Below are 20,994 nucleotides of genomic sequence, written 5' to 3' on the forward strand. Positions count from 1 at the left end.
TATAAGTCTTTCACTTCCTTGGTTAGGTTTATTCCTAGGTATTTTATTTTTTTTGATGCAATTGTGAATGGAGTTGTTTTCCTGATTTCTCTTTCTGTTGGTTCATTGTTAGTATATAGGAAAGCCACAGATTTCTGTGTGTTGATTTTGTATCCTGCAACTTTGCTGTATTCCGATATCAGTTCTAGTAGTTTTAGGGTGGAGTCTTTAGGGTTTTTTATGTACAGTATCATGTCATCTGCAAATAGTGACAGTTTAACTTCTTCTTTACCAATCTGTATTCCTTGTATTTTTTTGTTTTGTCTGATTGCCGTGGCTAGGACCTCCAGTACTATGTTAAATAACAGTGGAGAGAGTGGGCATCCCTGTTTAGTTCCCGATCTCAGAGGAAAAGCTTTCAGCTTCTCGCTGTTGAATATAATGTTGGCTGTGGGTTTATCATAGATGGCCTTTATTATGTTGAGGTACTTGCCCTCTATTCCCATTTTCCTGAGAGTTTTTATCATGAATGGATGTTGAACTTTGTCAAATGCTTTTTCAGCATCTATGGAGATGATCATGTGGTTTTTGTCTTTCTTTTTGTTGATGTGGTGGATGATGTTGATGGACTTTCGAATGTTGTACCATCCTTGCATCCCTGGGATGAATCCCACTTGGTCATGGTGTATGATCCTTTTGATGTATTTTTGAATTCGGTTTGCTAATATTTTGTTGAGTATTTTTGCATCTTTGTTCATCAGGGATATTGGTCTGTAGTTTTCTTTTTTGGTGGGGTCTTTGCCTGGTTTTGGTATTAGGGTGATGTTTGCTTCATAGAATGAGTTTGGGAGTATCCCCTCCTCCTTTAATTTTTGGAAAACTCTAAGGAGAATGGGTTTTATATCTTCCCTGTATGTCTGATAAAATTCCGAGGTAAATCTATCTGGCCCAGGGGTTTTGTTCTTTGGTAGTTTTTTGATTACCGCTTCAATTTCGTTGCTGGTAATTGGTCTGTTTAGATTTTCTGTTTCTTTCTGGGTCAGTCTTGGAAGGTTGTATTTTTCTAGGAAGTTGTCCATTTCTCTTAGGTTTCCCAGCTTGTTAGCATATAGGTTTTCATAGTATTCTCTAATAATTGTTTGTATTTCTGTGGGGTCTGTCGTGATGTTTCCTTTCTCGTTTCTGATACTGTTGATTTGTGTTGACTCTCTTTTCTTCTTAATAAGTGTGGCTAGAGGCTTATCTATTTTGTTTATTTTCCGAAGAACCAGCTCTTGGTTTCATTGATTTTTGCTATTGTTTAATTCTTCTCAATTTTGTTTATTTATTTCTTCTCTGATCTTTATTATGTCCCTCCTTCTGCTGACCTTAGGCCTCATTTGTTCTTCTTTTTCCATTTCGATAATTGTGACATTAGACCATTCATTTGGGATTGTTCTTCCTTTTTTAAATATGCTTGGATTGCTATATACTTTCCTCTTAAGACTGCTTTTGCTGCGTCCCACAGAAGGTGGGGCTTCGTGTTGTTGTTGTCATTTGTTTCCATATATTGCTGGATCTCCATTTTGATTTGGTCATTGATCCATTGATTATTTAGGAGCGTGTTGTTAAGCCTCCATGTGTTTGTGAGCCTCTTTGCTTTCTTTGTACAGTTTATTCCTAGTTTTATGCCTTTGTGGTCTGAAAAGTTGGTTGGTAGGATTTCAATCTTTTGGAATTTACTGAGGCTCTTTTTGTGGCCTAGTATGTGGTCTATTCTGGAGAATGTTCCATGTGCACTTGAGAAGAATGTATATCCTGTTGCTTTTGGATGTAGAGTTCTATAGATGTCTATTAGGTCCATCTGCTCTACTGTGTTGTTCAGTGCTTCCGTGTCCTTACTTATTTTCTGCCCAGTGGATCTATCCTTTGGGGTGAGTGGTGTGTTGAAGTCTCCTAGAATGAATGCATTGCAGTCTATTTCCCCCTTTAGTTCTGTTAGTATTTGTTTCACATATGCTGGTGCTCCTGTGTTGGGTGCATATCTATTTAGAATGGTTATATCCTCTTGTTGGACTGAGCCCTTTATCATTATGTAGTGTCCTTCTTTATCTCTTGTTACTTTCTTTGTTTTGAAGTCTATTTTGTCTGATATTAGTACTGCAACCCCTGCTTTCTTCTTGCTGTTGTTTGCTTGTAATATGTTTTTCCATCCCTTGTCTTTTAGTCTGTACATGTCTTTGGGTTTGAAGTGAGTTTCTTGTAAGCAGCATATAGAAGGGTCTTGCTTTTTTATCCATTCTATTACTCTATGTCTTTTGATTGGTGCATTCAACCCATTAACATTTAGGGTGACTATTGAAAGATATGTACCTATTGCCATTGCAGGCTTTAAATTCGTGGTTACCAAAGGTTTAAGGTTAGCCTCTTTAGTATATTACTGCCTAACTTAGCTTGCTTATTGAGCTGTTATATACATTGTCTGGAGATTCTTTTCTTCTCTCCCTTCTTATTCCTCCTCCTCCTTGATTCTTCATATGTTGGGTGTTTTGTGCTGTGCTCTTTCTAGGAGTGCTCCCATGTAGAGCAGTCCCTGTAAGATGTTCTGTAGAGGTGGTTTGTGGGAAGCAAATTCCCTCAGCTTTTGTTTGTCTAGGATTTGTTTAATCCCACCATCATATTTGAATGATAGTCGTGCTGGATACCGTATCCTTGGTTCAAGGCCCTTCTGTTTCATTGTATTAAATATATCATGCCATTGTCTTCTGGCCTGTAGGGTTTCCATCTAGAAGTCTGATGTTAGCCTGATGGGTTTTCCTTTATAGGTGACCTTTTTCTCTCTAACTGCCTTTAAAACTCTTTCTTTGTCCTTGATCTTTGCCATTTTAATTATTATGTGTCTTGGTGTTGTCCTCCTTGGATCCTTTCTGTTGGGAGTTCTGTGTATTTCCGTGGTCTGTTCGATTATTTCCTCCCCCAGTTTGGGGAAGTTTTCAGCAATTATTTCTTCTAAGAAACTTTCCATCTCTTTTCCTCTCTCTTCTTCTTCTGGAACCCCTATAATACGGATATTGTTCCTTTGGATCGGTCACACAGTTCTCTTAATATTGTTTCATTCCTGGAGATCCTTTTGTCTCTCTCTATGTCAGCTTCTATGTGTTCCTGTTCTCTGGTTTCAATTCCATCAATGGCCTCTTGCATTCTATCCATTCTCCTTATAAAGCTTTCCAGAGTTTGTTTCATTTATGCAATCTCCTTTCTGGCATCTGTGATCTCCCTCCGGACTTCATCCCATTTCTCTTGCGTATTTCTCTGCATCTCTGTCAGCATGTTTATGATTCTTATTTTGAATTCTTTTTCAGGAAGACGGGTTATGTCTGCCTCCTTCTCTGGTGTTGTCTCTGTGATCTTTGTCGGCCTGTAGCTTTGCCTTTTCATGGTGATAGGAATAGTTTGCAGAGCTGGGACAAGTGACGGCTGGAAGAACTTCCCTTCTTGTTGGTTTGTGGCCCTCCTCTCCTGGGAGAACAGCGACCTCTAGTGGCTTGTGCTGGGCAGCTGCATGCAGACAGGGTTTCTGCTTCCTGCCCGGCTGCTATGGAGTTTATCTCTGCTGTTGCTGTGGGCGTGGCCTGGTTCGGGCCTCTGCCCCAAAGTGGTGGAGTCGCGTTGGAGGGGGAGCTGCCTGGAGGCTATTTATCTCTGTAAGGGGCCTCCCTGCTGCTTGCAGCCCAGGGGTTAGGGTGCCCAGAAATCCCCGGATTTCCTACCTCTGGATTAAGTGTCCCGCCCTGCCCCTTTAAGATTTAAAAAAGGCACCCGCCAAAACAAAACAACGACCAAAAAAAAAAAAATTTTTTTTTTAATTAAAAAAAAAAAGGGGGACTTCAGGCAGAAGATGGCGGCGTGAGTAGAGCAGCGGAAATCTCCTCCCAAAACAACATATATCCATGAAAATATAACAAAGACAACCCTTCCTAGAATAAAGACCAGAGGACACAGGACAATATCCAGACCACATCCGCACCTGAGAGAACCCAGCGCCTCGAGAAGGGGGTAAGATACAACCCCGGCCCGGCGGGAGCCGAGCGCCCCTCCCCCCCAGCTCCCGGAGGGAGAAGAGCAGGCAGAGCGGGAGGGAGACGGAGCCCAGGACTGCCGAACACCCAGCCCCAGCCATCCGGGCCAGAGTGCAGGGCGCTCGATACTAGGAAAACAGGGCAGCAAGAACAGTGAGCAGGCACTGGAGGCTGGGCGACAGAGGGCATAAGAAAAGCACGCGACCATCTTTTTTTTGCTTTTTTGCTGTTTTGTTTTGGCGAGCGCTTTTTGGAAGTCTTAAAGGGATAGGGACCCCAATACTAGGGAAACAGGGCAGAAAGACCGGTGAGCAGAGGCCTGAGGCTGGCACCGCAGAATAAAGAAAAATGAACGACCACCTTTTTTTTTTTTTTTTTAATTAAAAACTTTTTTTTTTTTTAATTAAAAAAATTTTTTTTTCTTTTTTTTTGGTGGGCGTTGTTTTGTTTTGGTGGGTGCTTTTTGGAAGTCTTAAAGGGGCAGGGCGGGTCACTTAATCCAGAGGTAGGGAATCCGGGATCTCTGGGCACCCTAACCCCTGGGCTGCAGGGAGCAGGGAGGCCCCTTACGGAGATAAATAGCCTCCCAGCAGCTCCTGCTCCAACGCGACTCCACCATTTTGGAGTAGCTGCCCGAGCCAGGCCACGCCCATGGCAACAGCGGAGATTAACTCCATAGCAACCGGGCAGGAAGCAGAAACCCTGTCTGCGCGCAGCTGCGCAGCACAAGCCACTAGAGGCCGCTGTTCTCCCAGGAGAGGAGGGCCACAAACCAACAAGAAAGGAAGTCCTTCCAGCCGTCACTGGTCCCAGTTCTGCAGACTATTCCTATCACCATGAAAAGGCAAAGCTACAGGCAGACAAAGATCACAGAGACAACACCAGAGAAGGAGACAGACCTAACCAGTCTCCCTGAAAAAGAATTCAAAATAAGAATCATAAACATGCTGACAGAGATGCAGAGAATTACACAAGAGAAATGGGATGAAGTCCGGAAGGAGATCACAGATGCCAGAAAGGAGATCGCAGAAATGAAACAAACTCTGGAAGGGTTTATAAGCAGAATGGATAGAATGCAGGAGGCCATTGATGGAATTGAAATCAGAGAACAGGAACGCATAGAAGCTGACAGAGAGAGAGACAAAAGGATCTCCAGGAATGAAACAATATTAAGAGAACTGTGTGACCAATCCAAAAGGAACAATATCCGTATTATAGGGGTCCCAGAAGAAGAAGAGAGAGGAAAAGAGATGGAAAGTATCTTAGAAGAAATAATTGCTGAAAACTTCCCCACACTGGGGGAGGAAGTAATCGAACAGACCACGGAAATACACAGAACCCCCAACAGAAAGGATCCAAGAAGGGCAACACCAAGACACATAATAATTAAAATGGCAAAGATCAAGGACAAGGAAAGAGTGTTAAAGGCAGCTAGAGAGAAAAAGGTCACCTATAAAGGGAAACCCATCAGGCTAACGTCAGATTTCTCAACAGAAACCCTACAGGCCAGAAGAGAATGGCATGATATATTGAATACAATGAAACAGAAGGGCCTTGAACCAAGGATACTGTATCCAGCACGACTATCATTCAAATATGACGGTGGGATTAAACAATTCCCAGACAAACAAAAGCTGAGGGAATTTGCTTTCCACAAACCACCTCTACAGAACATCTTACAGGGACTGCTCTAGATGGGAGCACTCCTAGAAAGAGCACAGCACAAAACACCCAACATATGAAGAATCGAGGAGGAGGGACAAGAAGGGAGAGAAGAAAAGAATCTCCACGTAGTGTATATAACAGCTCAATAAGCGAGCTAAGTTAGGCAGTAATATACTAAAGAGGCTAACCTTGAACCTTTGGTAACCACGAATTTAAAGCCTGCAATGGCAATAAGTACATATCTTTCAATAGTCACCCTAAATGTCAATGGGTTGAATGCACCAATCAAAAGACACAGAGAAACAGAATGGATAAAAAAGCAAGACCCATCTATATGCTGCTTACAAGAAACTCACCTCAAACCCAAAGACATGTACAGACTAAAAGTCAAGGGATGGAAAAACATATCTCAAGCAAACAACAGTGAGAAGAAAGCAGGGGTTGCAGTACTGATATCAGACAAAATAGACTTCAAAACAAAGAAAGTAACAAGAGATAAAGAAGGACACTACATAATGATAAAGGGATCAGTCAAACAAGAGGATATAACCATTCTAAATATATATGCACCCAACACAGGAGCACCAGCATATGTGAAACAAATACTAACAGAACTAAAGGGGGATATAGACTGCAATGCATTCATTCTAGGAGACTTCAACACACCACTCACCCCAAAGGATAGATCCACTGGGCAGAAAATAAGTAAGGACACGGAAGCACTGAACAACACAGTAGAGCAGATGGACCTAATAGACATCTATAGAACTCTACATCCAAAAGCAGCGGGATATACATTCTTCTCAAGTGCACATGGAACATTCTCCAGAATAGACCACATACTAGGCCACAAAAAGAGCCTCAGTAAATTCCAAAAGATTGAAATCCTACCAACCAACTTTTCAGACCACAAAGGCATAAAACTAGAAATAAACTGTACAAAGAAAGCAAAGAGGCTCACAAACACATGGAGGCTTAACAACACGCTCCTAAATAATCAATGGATCAATGACCAAATCAAAATGGAGATCCAGCAATATATGGAAACAAATGACAACAACAACACTAAGCCCCAACTTCTGTGGGACACAGCAAAAGCAGTCTTAAGAGGAAAGTATATAGCAATCCAAGCATATTTAAAAAAGGAAGAACAATCCCAAATGAATGGTCTAATGTCACAATTATCGAAATTGGAAAAAGAAGAACAGATGAGGCCTAAGGTCAGCAGAAGGAGGGACATAATAAAGATCAGAGAAGAAATAAATAAAATTGAGAAGAATAAAACAATAGCAAAAATCAATGAAACCAAGAGCTGGTTCTTCGAGAAAATAAACAAAATAGATAAGCCTCTAGCCAGACTTATTAAGAAGAAAAGACAGTCAATACAAATCAACAGTATCAGAAACGAGAAAGGAAAAATCACGACGGACCCCACGGAAATGCAAAGAATTATTGGAGAATACTATGAAAACCTATATGCTAACAAGCTGGGAAACCTAGGAGAAATGGACAACTTCCTAGAAAAATATAACCTTCCAAGATTGACCCAGGAAGAAACAGAAAATCTAAACAGACCAATTACCAGCAACGAAATTGAAGCGGTAATCAAAAAACTACCAAAGAACAAAACCCCCGGGCCAGATGGATTTACCTTGGAATTTTATCAGACATACAGGGAAGACATCATACCCATTCTCCTTAAAGTTTCCAAAAAATAGAGGAGGAGGGGATACTCCCAAACTCATTCTATGAAGCTAACATCACCCTAATACCAAAACCAGGCAAAGACCCCACCAAAAAAGAAAACTACAGACCAATATCCCTGATGAACAAAGATGCAAAAATACTCAACAAAATATTAGCAAACCGAATTCAAAAATACATCAAAAGGATCATACACCATGACCAAGTGGGATTCATCCCAGGGATGCAAGGATGGTACAACATTCGAAAGTCCATCAACATCATCCACCACATCAACAAAAAGAAAGACAAAAACCACATGATCATCTCCATAGATACTGAAAAAGCATTTGACAAAGTTCAACATCCATTCATGTTAAAAACTCTCAGCAAAATGGGAATAGAGGGCAAGTACCTCAACATAATAAAGGCCATCTATGATAAACCCACAGCCAACATTATATTGAACAGCAAGAAGCTGAAAGCGTTTCCTCTGAGATCGGGAACTAGACAGGGATGCCAACTCTCTCCACTGTTATTTAACATAGTACTGGAGGTCCTAGCCACGGCAATCAGACAAAATAAAGAAATACAAGGAATCCAGATTGGTAAAGAAGAAGTTAAACTGTCACTATTTGCAGATGACATGATACTGTACATAAAAAACCCTAAAGACTCCACCCCAAAACTACTAGAACTGATATCGGAATACAGCAAAGTTGCAGGATACAAAATCAACACACAGAAATCTGTGGCTTTCCTATATACTAACAATGAACCAACAGAAAGAGAAATCAGGAAAACAACTCCATTCACAATTGCATCAAAAAAAATAAAATACCTAGGAATAAACCTAACCAAGGAAGTGAAAGACTTATACTCTGAAAACTACAAGTCACTCTTAAGAGAAATTAAAGGGGACACTAACAGATGGAAACTCATCCCATGCTCGTGGCTATGAAGAATTAATATCGTCAAAATGGCCATCCTGCCCAAAGCAATATACAGATTTGATGCAATCCCTATGAAACTACCAGCAACATTCTTCAATGAACTGGAACAAATAATTCAAAAATTCATATGGAAACACCAAAGACCCCGAATAGCGAAAGCAATCCTGAGAAAGAAGAATAAAGTAGAGGGGATCTCACTCCCCAACTTCAAGCTCTACTATAAAGCCATAGTAATCAAGACAATTTGGTACTGGCACAAGAGCAGAGCCACAGACCAATGGAACAGACTAGAGAATCCAGACATTAACCCAGACATATATGGTCAATTAATATTTGATAAAGGAGCCATGGACATACAATGGCGAAATGACAGTCTCTTCAACAGGTGGTGCTGGCAAAACTGGACAGCTACATGTAGGAGAATGAAACTGGACCATTGTCTAACCCCATATACAAAAGTAAACTCAAAATGGATCAAAGACCTGAATGTAAGCCATGAAACCATTAAACTCTTGGAAGAAAACATAGGCGAAAACCTCTTAGACATAAACATGAGTGACCTCTTCTTGAACATATCTCCCCGGGCAAGGAAAACAACAGCAAAAATGAGTAAGTGGGACTATATTAAGCTGAAAAGCTTCTGTACAGCAAAAGACACCATCAATAGAACAAGAAGGATCCCTACAGTATGGGAGAATATATTTGAAAATGACACATCCGATAAAGGCTTGACGTCCAGAATATATAAGGAGCTCACACGCCTCAACAAACAAAAAACAAATAACCCAATTAAAAAATGGGCAGGGGAAATGAACAGACAGTTCTCCAAAAAAGAAATACAGATGGCCAACAGACACATGAAAAGATGCTCCACATCGCTAATTATCAGAGAAATGCAAATTAAAACTACAATGAGGTATCACCTCACACCAGTAAGGATGGCTGCCATCCAAAAGACAAACAACAACAAATGTTGGCGAGGCTGTGGAGAAAGGGGAACCCTCCTACACTGCTGGTGGGAATGTAAACTAGTTCAACCATTGTGGAAAGCAGTATGGAGGTATATCAAAATGCTCAAAACAGACTTACCATTTGACCCAGGAATTGCACTCCTAGGAATTTACCCTAAGAACGCTGCAATCAAGTTTGAGAAAGACAGATGCACCCCTATGTTTATTGCAGCACTATTTACAATAGCCAAGAATTGGAAGCAACCTAAATGTCCATCAATAGATGAATTGATAAAGAAGATGTGGTACATATACACAATGGAATACTACTCAGCCATAAGAAAAGGGCAAATCCAACCATTTGCAGCAACATGGATGGAGCTGGAGGGTATTATGCTCAGTGAAACAAGCCAAGCGGAGAAAGAGAAATACCAAATGATTTCACTTATCTGTGGAATATAAGAACAAAGGAAAAACTGAAGGAACAAAACAGCAGCAGAATCACAGAACTCAAGTATGGACTAACAGGTACCAAAGGGAAAGGGACTGGGGAGGATGGGTGGGTAGGGAGGGATAAGGGGGGGAGAAGTAGGGGGGTATTAAGATTAACATACATGGGGGGGTAGGAGAAAAGGGAGGGCTGTACAACACAGAGAAGGCAAGTAGTGATTCTACAACATTTTGCTATGCTGATGGACAGTGACTGTAAAGGGGTTTATAGGGGAGACCTGGTATAGGGGAGAGCCTAGTAAACATAATATTCGTCATGTAAGTGTAGATTAGTGATACCAAAAACAAAGCAAAAAAAAAAAAAAAAGGGGCAGTTCCTGTGTGGTAACCTCCAACGAGTTCTACACAAGGGTATAAAGGGCATATAAAAGTGTAGGCAAAGGGTCTGTTTGTGTTTATACAGAGGATCAAAGCCTAATTGGGCTACCCTGAAAATGAACTAAGATACGATATGAAAAAGAACTTCCAACATCTGCACTCTCTGGAAGACTCATGCCATAAGTTGATCATCAAAAAACCCCAACAAAGATCCACGCACTGCTACAGCTGTAGATGCACTCATCCCATCAGTTCCTGGACTTGCCATGGGAATGAGGAAGGAGATATCTAAGCTGGCCTGTGCATACAGTAAAACAACAAATTTGACTGGATCTATACTGTTGGAACTCAACCAAGAATTTGGAGAAGTGCAAATTGTAGCGCTCCAAACTCTTACAACTACAGACTATTTACTGTTAAAAGAACATATGGCATGTGAACAGTCCCCAGGAATGGGTTGTTTTAATTTGTCTGATTTCTCTCAGACTGTTCAAGTTCAGTTGGACAATATCCACCATATCATAGATAAGTTTTCACAAATGCCTAAGGTGCCTTAATGGTTTTCTTGGTTTCACTGGAGATGGCTGGTAATTACAGATATGCTTTGGTTATGTAACTATACTCCTATTATGTTAATGTGTGTATGCAATTTAAGTAGTAGCTTAAAACCTATACATGCTGAAGTAACTCTACAAGAAGATATGTCAAAGAAATAATCAATCTTCCCATGTTTTCTTCCGTCTGCTACTTCTATAACTTTTCTTCTTCCTTCCTAATTACAACCCTTAAATAGAATTCGTGCCTCATATCAAATTTACCGAGTATCATAACTCCTCCAAGTGGTAAAGATACCTCAAGACAAATGCTGGGCATAGAAGCCACAGGGCATAAATATGCAAAGAAGTAAAAAGCTAACCTTTTCAAACAATAAGGCTTCCCTCTCACTTACCAACTTCACATTTCCCTGTATGGCCCCGGAAGATGACTGGTTAGCCAGAGACAGGTAAGATTCCTCAAGGGAGGAACAACCTAATACAGGCACAGTCTCAGGGGGGCCATCAGGTTAGAAATTGGGGATCAACAGAGGTGAGGCTTAGAACCTCACCCCCCCCGTTCTGAGAGAAATCTTCTGCATACGTGGATGTTTTATTGCCCTGGTCTAGCTTGGATTAACACATAGTCTACAGGCACACACCTGATCATCTACATTTGCTCTCTTACAACACTAAACTATGTTTTCTACCTTTATCTTGTATCTACCTACCACTTCAGCATTTTATTAAAAATAATAATAATAAAGAGAGAAATGTGGTATCCACATATAAATCAAGTATAAAAACCAAATGAATATTCATATCTGAACTGACTGTTTAGAGTTCATAATGCATGAGCAAAACCGAAAGTTTCTGTGATGACTGCCCTTGTACTGTTCACTATGTAACTTATTCATTATGTAAGAATTTGTTCTACATGTAAGAACTTGTTTGTTATGCCTCAGAAGATTGGAGACTGACGAAAATTAGGCTTGGGGTGGATTAATGATTGTGCATTGAGCATTGACTCCCCTATACAGAATTTTATTGTCGTTAACAACCATTTGATCAATAAATATGAGAGATACCCTCACAAAAAAAAAAAAAAAAAAGGACAGACTTCCAATGGTAAAATAAATAAGTAACCGGGATGTAATGTATAGCATAAGGAATATAGTCAAGATATTGTAACAGCTTGGTAGGGTGATAGCTGGAACCTAGAATTATGTATATAAATGTTCTACCACTGTGTTGTACACTTGAAACTAATGTAATGTAATACTGTGCGTCAACTACCCTTCAATAAAAAATAATTATTTAAAAAAAAAAATGTGGCCACTCGTTTTTCTTTATTCTCCAGCGCCAGCCTCAGGCATCTGCTCACCAGTCTTGCTGCCCTGTTTCCCTAGTATTGGGGTCCATATCCCTTTAAGACTTCCAAAAAGCCCTTGCCAAAACAAAACAGCAAAAAAAAAAAAAATGGTCGCTTGCTTTTCTGGTGTCCTCCAGCACCAGGCCACCGGTACCCGCTCGCTGTTCTTGCTGCCCTGTTTCCCATGTATTGGTGGCACTATCCCTTTAAGACTTCCAAAAAGCGCTCGCCAAAACTAAACAGAAAAAAAAAAAATTGGTCGTTTGCTTTTCTTATGTCCTACGGCGCCTGGCCTCCGGTGCCCGCTCAGTGTTCTTGCTGCCCTGTTTTCCTAGTATCCAGGGCCCTGCACTCTGGCCCAGATGGCTGGGGCTGGGTGTTCGGCAGTCCTGGGCTCCGTCTCCCTCCCACTCTGCCTATTCCTCTCCCGCCCGGAGTTGGGGGGATGGGCGCTCGGCTCCCGCCGGGCCGGGGCTTGTATCTTACCCCCTTCTCGAGGCGCTGGGTTCTCTCAGGTGCGGATGTGGTCTGGATATTGTCCTGTGTCCTCTGGTCTTTATTCTAGGAAGGGTTGTCTTTGTTATATTTTCATAGATATATGTGGTTTTGGGAGGAGATTTCTGCTGCTCTACTCACGCCGCCATCTTCCGCCCCAGCCTGTATAGATAGGTTATTTTACAATAGGTTTATGAGATGTAATTCACATATTGTGCAATTCATCCATCTAAACTGTATGATTCAATGATTTTTAGTATTTCACAGAGTTTTTCAACCATCACCACCACCAATTTAAAACATTTTCATCATGTTTTAATGTGTACACAGAAACCCTGTACACATTAGCATTCACTACTCCCTCCTATTCACTCCATATCCCCCAGTTCTACGTATCCATTAGTCTATTTTCTGTCTCTGTGTTTTTATCTAGTTTGGATATTTCACATAAGGGGAATTGTGCAATCATGTCTTTTCTTACTGGCTTCTTTCACTTAACATAATGTTTTCAAATTCATCCATGTCAAAGAAATTACATTTATTTAATTTCTTTATATTGCCAAATAATATTCCATTGTATGGATTTATCCCATTTTATTTCTGCATTAATCATTTGATGGACAACTGGGTTATTTCCACCTTTTGGCTATCAGGAATAGTGCTTGTATGAATATTTGAATAGAACTCCATGTCCTCCATAGAGGTTGTTTTTCTTTCATTTTAAAAAATTATAGCCATCTTAGTGAGTATGAAGGTGTATCTCGTTATGGTTTGATTTGTTAATAATGTTGATAATCTCATGGATTTGTTACCCATTTGTTTATCTTCTTTGGAGAAATATCTATTCATATCCTTTACCCATATTTGAATTGGGTTATTTGTCATTTTATTACTGAGGTGTAAAAGTTCTTTATGTATTCTGGATATTAGACCTAGATTCTCCTATTCTGCAAGTCACCCTTTCACTCTATTGATACTGTCCTTAGATACACACAAGTTTTTAACTTTGATGACGTCTAATTTATTTATTTTTTCTTTCAGTGTTGGTGCTTTTGGTGCTGTTTCTTAGAAATGGCTGCCAGTTCAATATGAATATTTGCTCTATGTTTTCTTCTAAGACTTTCATAGTTTTAGCTTTTAAATTTAGGTATTTAATCCACTTCTTTCTATTGAAGTATTGTTGATATACAATCTTATATTGGTTTCAAGTCTATAACACAGTGGTTCAACAGTTACCCATATTATTAAATGCTCACCCCAACTAGTGCAGTTATAGAAGATGTTACAGAATCATTGGTCATATTCTCCATGCTATACTACTATCCCCATAAACAACTTATATTGTGATTTAGAATTTTTGTGCCCCTTTATCTCCCTCACCCTTCCTAACTCCACCCACCCTAACTCCTCCCCCATGGTAACCACCAGTCATTTCTCAGTGTCTATGAGTCTACTGCTGTTTTGTTCATTTTGTTTTGTTTTGTTTTTATATTCCATAAATAAGTGAAATTATATGGTATTTTTCTTTCTCCTCCTGGCTTATTTCACTTAGCATAATAACCCTCTAGGTCCATCCATGTTGTCACAAATGGTAGGATTTCTTTCTTTTTTATGGCTAAATAATATTCCATTGTGTATATGTACCACCTCTTCTTTAACCATTCATCTACTGATGGACACTTAGGTTGCTTCTATAATTTGACTATTGTAAATAATGTGGCAATAAACACAGGGGTGCTTATATATTTTTGAATCAGAGATTTTGTTTCCTTCAGGTAAATTCCTAGAAGTGGGATTATTGGGTTGTATGGTATTTCTATTTTTAGTTTTTTGAGGAACCTCCATACTGCTTTCTACAATGGCTGCACCAATTGACATTCTCGCCAATAGTATAGGAGGGTTCCCTTTTCTCCATATCCTCACTAACACTTGTTATTTCTTGTCTTTTGGATAGTGGCCATTCTAACTGGTGTGAGGTGATAGCTCATTATGACTTTGATTTGCATTTCCCTGATGATTAGTGATGTGGAACATCTTTTAATGTTTCTTTTGGCCATCTGTATTTCTTTGGAGAAATGTCTGTTCATTTTTTAATCAGATTATTATTTTTTTGGGTGTTAAGGTGTATGAGTTCTTTATATATTTTGGATGTTAACCCCTTATCAGATGAATCATTTATGAATATATTCTCCCATGCTGTAGGTTGCCTTTTTGTTCTGCTGTGCAGAGCTTTTTATTTTGATGTAATCCCACTTGTTAATTTGATTTTGTTTCTTTTGCCCAACGAGATGTGTGTCCAGGAAAATATTGCTCATACTTATGTTTGAGAGATTTTTGCCTATGTTTTCTTCTAAGTGTTTTGTGATTTCACAACTTATGTTCAGGTCTTTGATCCATTTTGAGTTTACTTTTGTGTATGGGTTAGACAGTAATTCAGTTTCATTCTGTTGCATGTAATGATCCAGTTTTCTCAACACCAGTTATTGAAGAGGCTTTCTTTTCCCCATTGTATATTCATGGCTCCTTTATCATATATTAATTGACCATACATGTGTGGATTTATATCTGGGCTCTCTATTCTGTTCCATTGATCTTGGGTCTGTTCTTGTGCCCAAGCCATACTGTTTTGATTACTGTAACTCTGTAGTATAGCCTGAAGTTAGGGAGTATAACATCCCTGGCTTTGTTCTTTCTCAGGATTCTGTTGGTTATTTGGGGTCTTTTGTGGTTCTATATAAATTTTAGGATTATTTGCTCTAGTTTATTGAAAACTGTCATTGGTATTTTGATGGGGATTTCATTGCATCTGTAAATTGCTTTGGGCAGGATGGTGATTTTGACAATATTGATTCTTCCTATCCATGAGTATGGGATAGATTTCCATTTATATGTTTCTTCTTTAATTTCTCTCATGAGTGTCTTATAGTTTTCAGAGTATAGGTCTTTCACTTCCTTGGTTAGGTTTATTCCTAGGTATTTTATTCTTTTTGATGCAATTATAAATAGAATTGTTTTCCTGATTTCTCTTATGCTAGTTTGTTGTTAATATACAGGAATGCAACATATTTCTGTGTATTAATTTTATACCCTACAACTTTGCTAAATCCAGTTTTTAGTTCTAGAAAATTTTTTTGATGGTGTCTTTAGGGTTTTCTATGTATAATATCATGTCATCTACAAATAGTGACAGTTTAACTTCTTCCTTACCAATTTGGATGGCTTTTATCTTTTTATCTTGTCTGATTGCTGTGGCTAGGACCTCCAGTGCTATGTTGAATAAAAGTGGTGAGAGTGGACATCTTTGTCTTGTTCTTTCAGCTTTTCACCATTCAGTATGATGTTGGCTGTGGGTTTGTTGTATATGGCCTTTATTATGTTGAGGTAAGTTTCCTATGAACCTATTTTGTTAAGAGTTTTTATCATGAATAGATGTTGAATTTTGCCAAATACTTTTTCAGCATCTATTGAGATGATCATATGGTTTTTATCCTTCATTTTGTTAATGTGATGTGTCACATTATGGTTTATGAATATTTTGCCATCCTTGCATTTCTGGAATAAATTCCACTTGGTTGTGATGGAAATGTTAAGGTTAAATATTTTTCTTTTATTTCCCCAAACTTGTTATTTTTTTAAAAATTAAAGTATCACTGATATACAATCTTATGAAGGTTTCACATGAACAACATTGTGGTTTCAACATTCACCCATATTATCAAGTCCTCACCTCCCACATTGCAGTCACTATCAGCATAGTAAGATGCTATAGAGTCATTACTTGTCTTCTCCATGCAAGCTTAAATATTTTTCATCAGTGAAAATAGACCCACAGTAAAAGTAGTAGATCAATTATTTTCTAAGCAAGTATGAAGTAAAAAACCCCTGAAAGTAGTAAAATCAACTATACACAAAATCAGTCAAGGGATACATAAAAAATGTGGATTTATGGCATCTAACATGTCAAGTGTGGAGGAGGAAGATGAATAAAAAGGAAATACTTTTAGATTGTGTTTGAAATGGAGCAACGTTCAACTTAATATAGATTGTTACATACTTAGAAAACTATCTATGAACCTTATGGTAACCACAGACCTAAAGCCTATAATAGATACAAAAAATAATAAAATAAAGAAATTTAATCACAACCATGAAATAACAAGATAAGAGTTTAAGAGAGAAAGAAAGGAACAGAGAAGAACTACAAAAACAGCTAGAAAACAATTAATAAAATGGCAACAAGTACATACCTTTTAATAACTACCATAAAGTGTAAATGGACTGAATGTACCAATCAAAAGACATAGGGTAGCAGAATGGATAAAGAAACAAGACTCATCTAAATGCTCCCACAAGAGACCATTTCAGACCTAAAGACACATATGGACTGAGAGTGAAGGGATGGAAAAAGATATTTCACGCAATAAAATGGAGAAAAAAAATATCAGTACTTAGACAAAATAGACTTCAAAACAAAGAAAGTAACAAAAGACAATGAAGGACATTACATGATAAAAGGGTCAGTCCAACAAGAGGATATAACAATTATAAATATCTATGCACCCAACATAGGAGCACCTACATATGTAGAACAAATACTAAGAGAACTAAAGGGAGAAACAGACAGCAACACAACCATATTAAGGGACCTTAACACAACACTTACACCAATGGACAGATCATCCAGACAGAAAATAAATAAGGAAATGGGCACTGAACAACACATTAGACCTGATGGACTTAACAGATTTGTATAGAACACCCCACCCAAAAACAGCAGGACACACATTTTTCTCAAGTGCACATATAATGTTCTCCAGAATAGATCACATATTAGGATATAAAAAGAGCCTTAATAAACTCAAAATGATCGAAATTGTATCAAACATCAGTACTACACTACAAAGTTATAGTGATTAAAACAGTATGATACTGGCATTAAAATCGATACAGAGACCAATGGAACAGAATAGAGATCTCAGAAATAAACCCCTGCATCTGGAATCAACTAATATTTGACAAGGGAGCCAAGAACACTCAATGGAGAAAGAATAGTTCCTTCAAAAAATGGTGTTGGGAAAGCTAGATAACCACATGAAGAAAAATTAAATTGGAACCCCTATGTTATACCACTTAACAAAAATTAACTTGAAGTGTATTAAAGATTTAAATATAATACCTGACTGTGTACCACTCCTAGAAGAAAACAGTAAAAAACTTCCTTGGCTTTGGTCTTGGTAATGATACCAAAAGCACAACCAACAAAATAAAAAAACCCAGCAAGTGGGACTACATTAAGCTAAAAAGCTTCTGTACAGCAAAATAAACAATTAATAAAATACAAAGGCAGCCTACAGAATGAGAGAAAATATTTCAAACCATATATCTGATAAGGGGTTAATATCCAAAATATATAAAGAACTCATACAACTGAAATAACAAAAAAATAAGCAATCTAATTAACAAATGGGCAGAGGATTTGAATACACATCTTGCTACAGAAGACATCCAAATGGTCGTTGGGTACATGAAAAGATAGTCAACATCCCTGATATCAGGGACATGAAAATCAAAACCACATTTAGTTTACACCAGTTTGAATGGCTGTCATCAAGAAGACAAGAAATAAGAAATATTGGTGAAGATGTGCAGAAGAGGGAACACTTGTACACTGTTGGTGGGAAAGCAGATTGGTTCAGCTGCTATGGAAAACAGTGTGGTGGTTTCTCAAAAATTAAAAATAGAACTACCATATGATTCAGCAATTCTACTCCTGGATATATATTCAAAGGAAATTAAAACAGGGTATTGAGGAGTTAAATGCATGCCCTGTTTATTGCAGCATTATTCAGAATAAAATAGCCAAGATATGGGAAAAATCTATGTGTGTGCCCATAGATGAGTGAATGGATAATGAAGATGTGATACTACACACACACACACACACACACACACACACACACACACACAGGAATATTCTTCATCTATGAGAAGACAAACGCCAAAACAGGCTAAGTGAGATAAATCAGACAGTGAAAGACAAATACTGTATGATATAACATATGTGGAATCCGAAAAAGCCAAATTTGTAAAGACAGAAAGTAGTATGTTGGTTTACCAGGGACTGGGGAGTGGGAGAATTGGGCATATGTTATTTAATGGTACAAACTTACAGTCAGTAGGTATATAAGTCATGGGGATCTAGTACACAGTGTAGTGGTTATAGACAACAATACTGTATTATAAAATTCAAAATTGCTAAGAGACTAAATTTTAATTTTTCCCACCACAAAAAAGAAATGATAATTACTTGACAGAAAAGAGATGCTAGCTAACACTAAGGTAGTATTCTAGTGCATTATATAAATGTATCAAATCAACAGGTTATACCCCGTAAATTTTACACAGTGTTACATGTTAATTACATCTCAATAAAAATAAGTTACAAAAGAGGATAATTCAGATCACACAAATTATTTTCTTTCAGACAAATGTCATACTTTGAAATGTAGCAGAATACTTCCCACTTTATCACATAGAATATTAAAAAGATGTGGACTGGAGGATGATTCTTAAATAAAATTAATACTTTCAACTGCTTTAAGAAGGACATTTAAAAGTGAAACTGCTGCCCTGAGAAAAGGGCTAAAGGGAGCCTTGCAACTTGAAAGGACAATGGACAGTAATTCAATGCATATGAAGAAATCAAGATCTCAGTCAAGGTAAATATGGGCAATTATAAAAGCTAGTCTTATTGTGGCTTTGGTTTGTAATTCCACATTTTGGTTTCTACATAATTTAAGAGACTAATGAATTAAAAAGGATTATTAGATTATATTTTGTGGCACACATGTATAAAAATGGAATTTTGTGACATCAAAAAAGAATGTGACATAAAAAATGTTTGTGACATCAAATATATAAAGGAAAGCAAATAACCCAATTAAAAATGGGCAGCTATATGAACAGACAGTTCTCCAAAGAAGATGGCCAACAGGCACATGAAAAGATGCTCCACGTCTCTAATTATCAGGGAAATGCAAATTAAAACAACAATGAGATATCACCTCACAACAGTTAGGATGGCCAGCATGGAAAAGACTTAAGAACAACAAATGCTGGAGAGGATGCAGAGAAAGGAGAACCCTCTCACACTGCCGGTGGGAATGTAAACTAGTTCAACCATTGTGGAAATCAATACGGAGTTCCTAAAAAACTAAAAATAGAAATACCATTTGACTCAGGAATTCCACTCCTAGAAATTGACCCAAAGAATTCATGTTCTCAGATTCAAAATGACATATGCACCCATGTTTATCACAGCACTATTTATAATAGCCAAGATATAGAAGCAACCTAAGTGTCCATCAGTAGATGAATGGATAAAGAAGATGTGGTACATATACACAATGGAATATTATTCAGCCATAAAAAGAAAAAAATCCTACCATTTGCAACAACATGGATGCAACTAGAGGGTATTATGCTCAGTGAAATAAGCCAGGTGGAAAAACACAAGTATCAAATGATTTCACTCATCTGTGGAGTATAACAGCAAAGAAAAAACTGAAGGAACAAAACAGCAGCAGACTCACAGAACCCAAGAATGGACTAACAGTTACCAAAGGGAAAGGGTCTGGGGAGGATGGGTGGGAAGGGAGAGATAAGGGGGAAAACACGGCATTATGATTAGCACACATAATGTAGGGGGTGGGGACATGGGGAAGGCAGTACATACAGAGAGGACAAGTAATGATTCTATGGCATCTTGCTACGCTGTTGGACAGTGACTCTAATGGGGCATATGCGGGGGCACTTGATAATAGGGAGAGTCTAGTAACCGTAATGTTGTTCAAGTAATTGTACATTAATGATATAAAAAAAAGATGTGGTACCTATACACAATGGACTACTATTCAGCCATAAGAGAGAAACAAATCCTACCATTTGCAACAACATGGATGAAGCTAGCGGGTATTATGCTCAGTGAAATAAGTCAGGCAGAGAAAGACAAATACCAAATGATTTCCCTCATTTGTGAGGTATAACAACAAATCAAAACTGAAGGAACAAAACAGCAGCAGACTCACAGAGTCCAACAAAGGATTAGTGGTTACCAAAGGGGAGGGGTGGGGGAGGCCAGGTGGGGAAGGAGGGAGAAGGGGATTGAGGCATATTATGATTAGTACACATGGTGTGGGGGATCATGGGGAAGACAGTGTAGCACAGAGAAGACAAGTAGTGACTCTGTGGTATTTTACTACACTGGTGGACAGTGATTGCAATGGAATATGGTGGGGGGGACTCGATAATATGGGCGAATGTAGTAACCACATTGTTTTTCATGTGAAACCTTCATAAGAGTCTAAATCAATGATACCATGATAATAAATAAATGAATGAATGAATAAATAAATAAATACATAAAGGAGCAGAGGTTTTGTATTTTATTGAAGTTAAGCTGTATAAATTCAAATTATA

This window comes from Manis pentadactyla, chromosome 16 (assembly GCF_030020395.1).
Source record: "Manis pentadactyla isolate mManPen7 chromosome 16, mManPen7.hap1, whole genome shotgun sequence".
NCBI classification, from domain to species: domain Eukaryota; kingdom Metazoa; phylum Chordata; class Mammalia; order Pholidota; family Manidae; genus Manis; species Manis pentadactyla.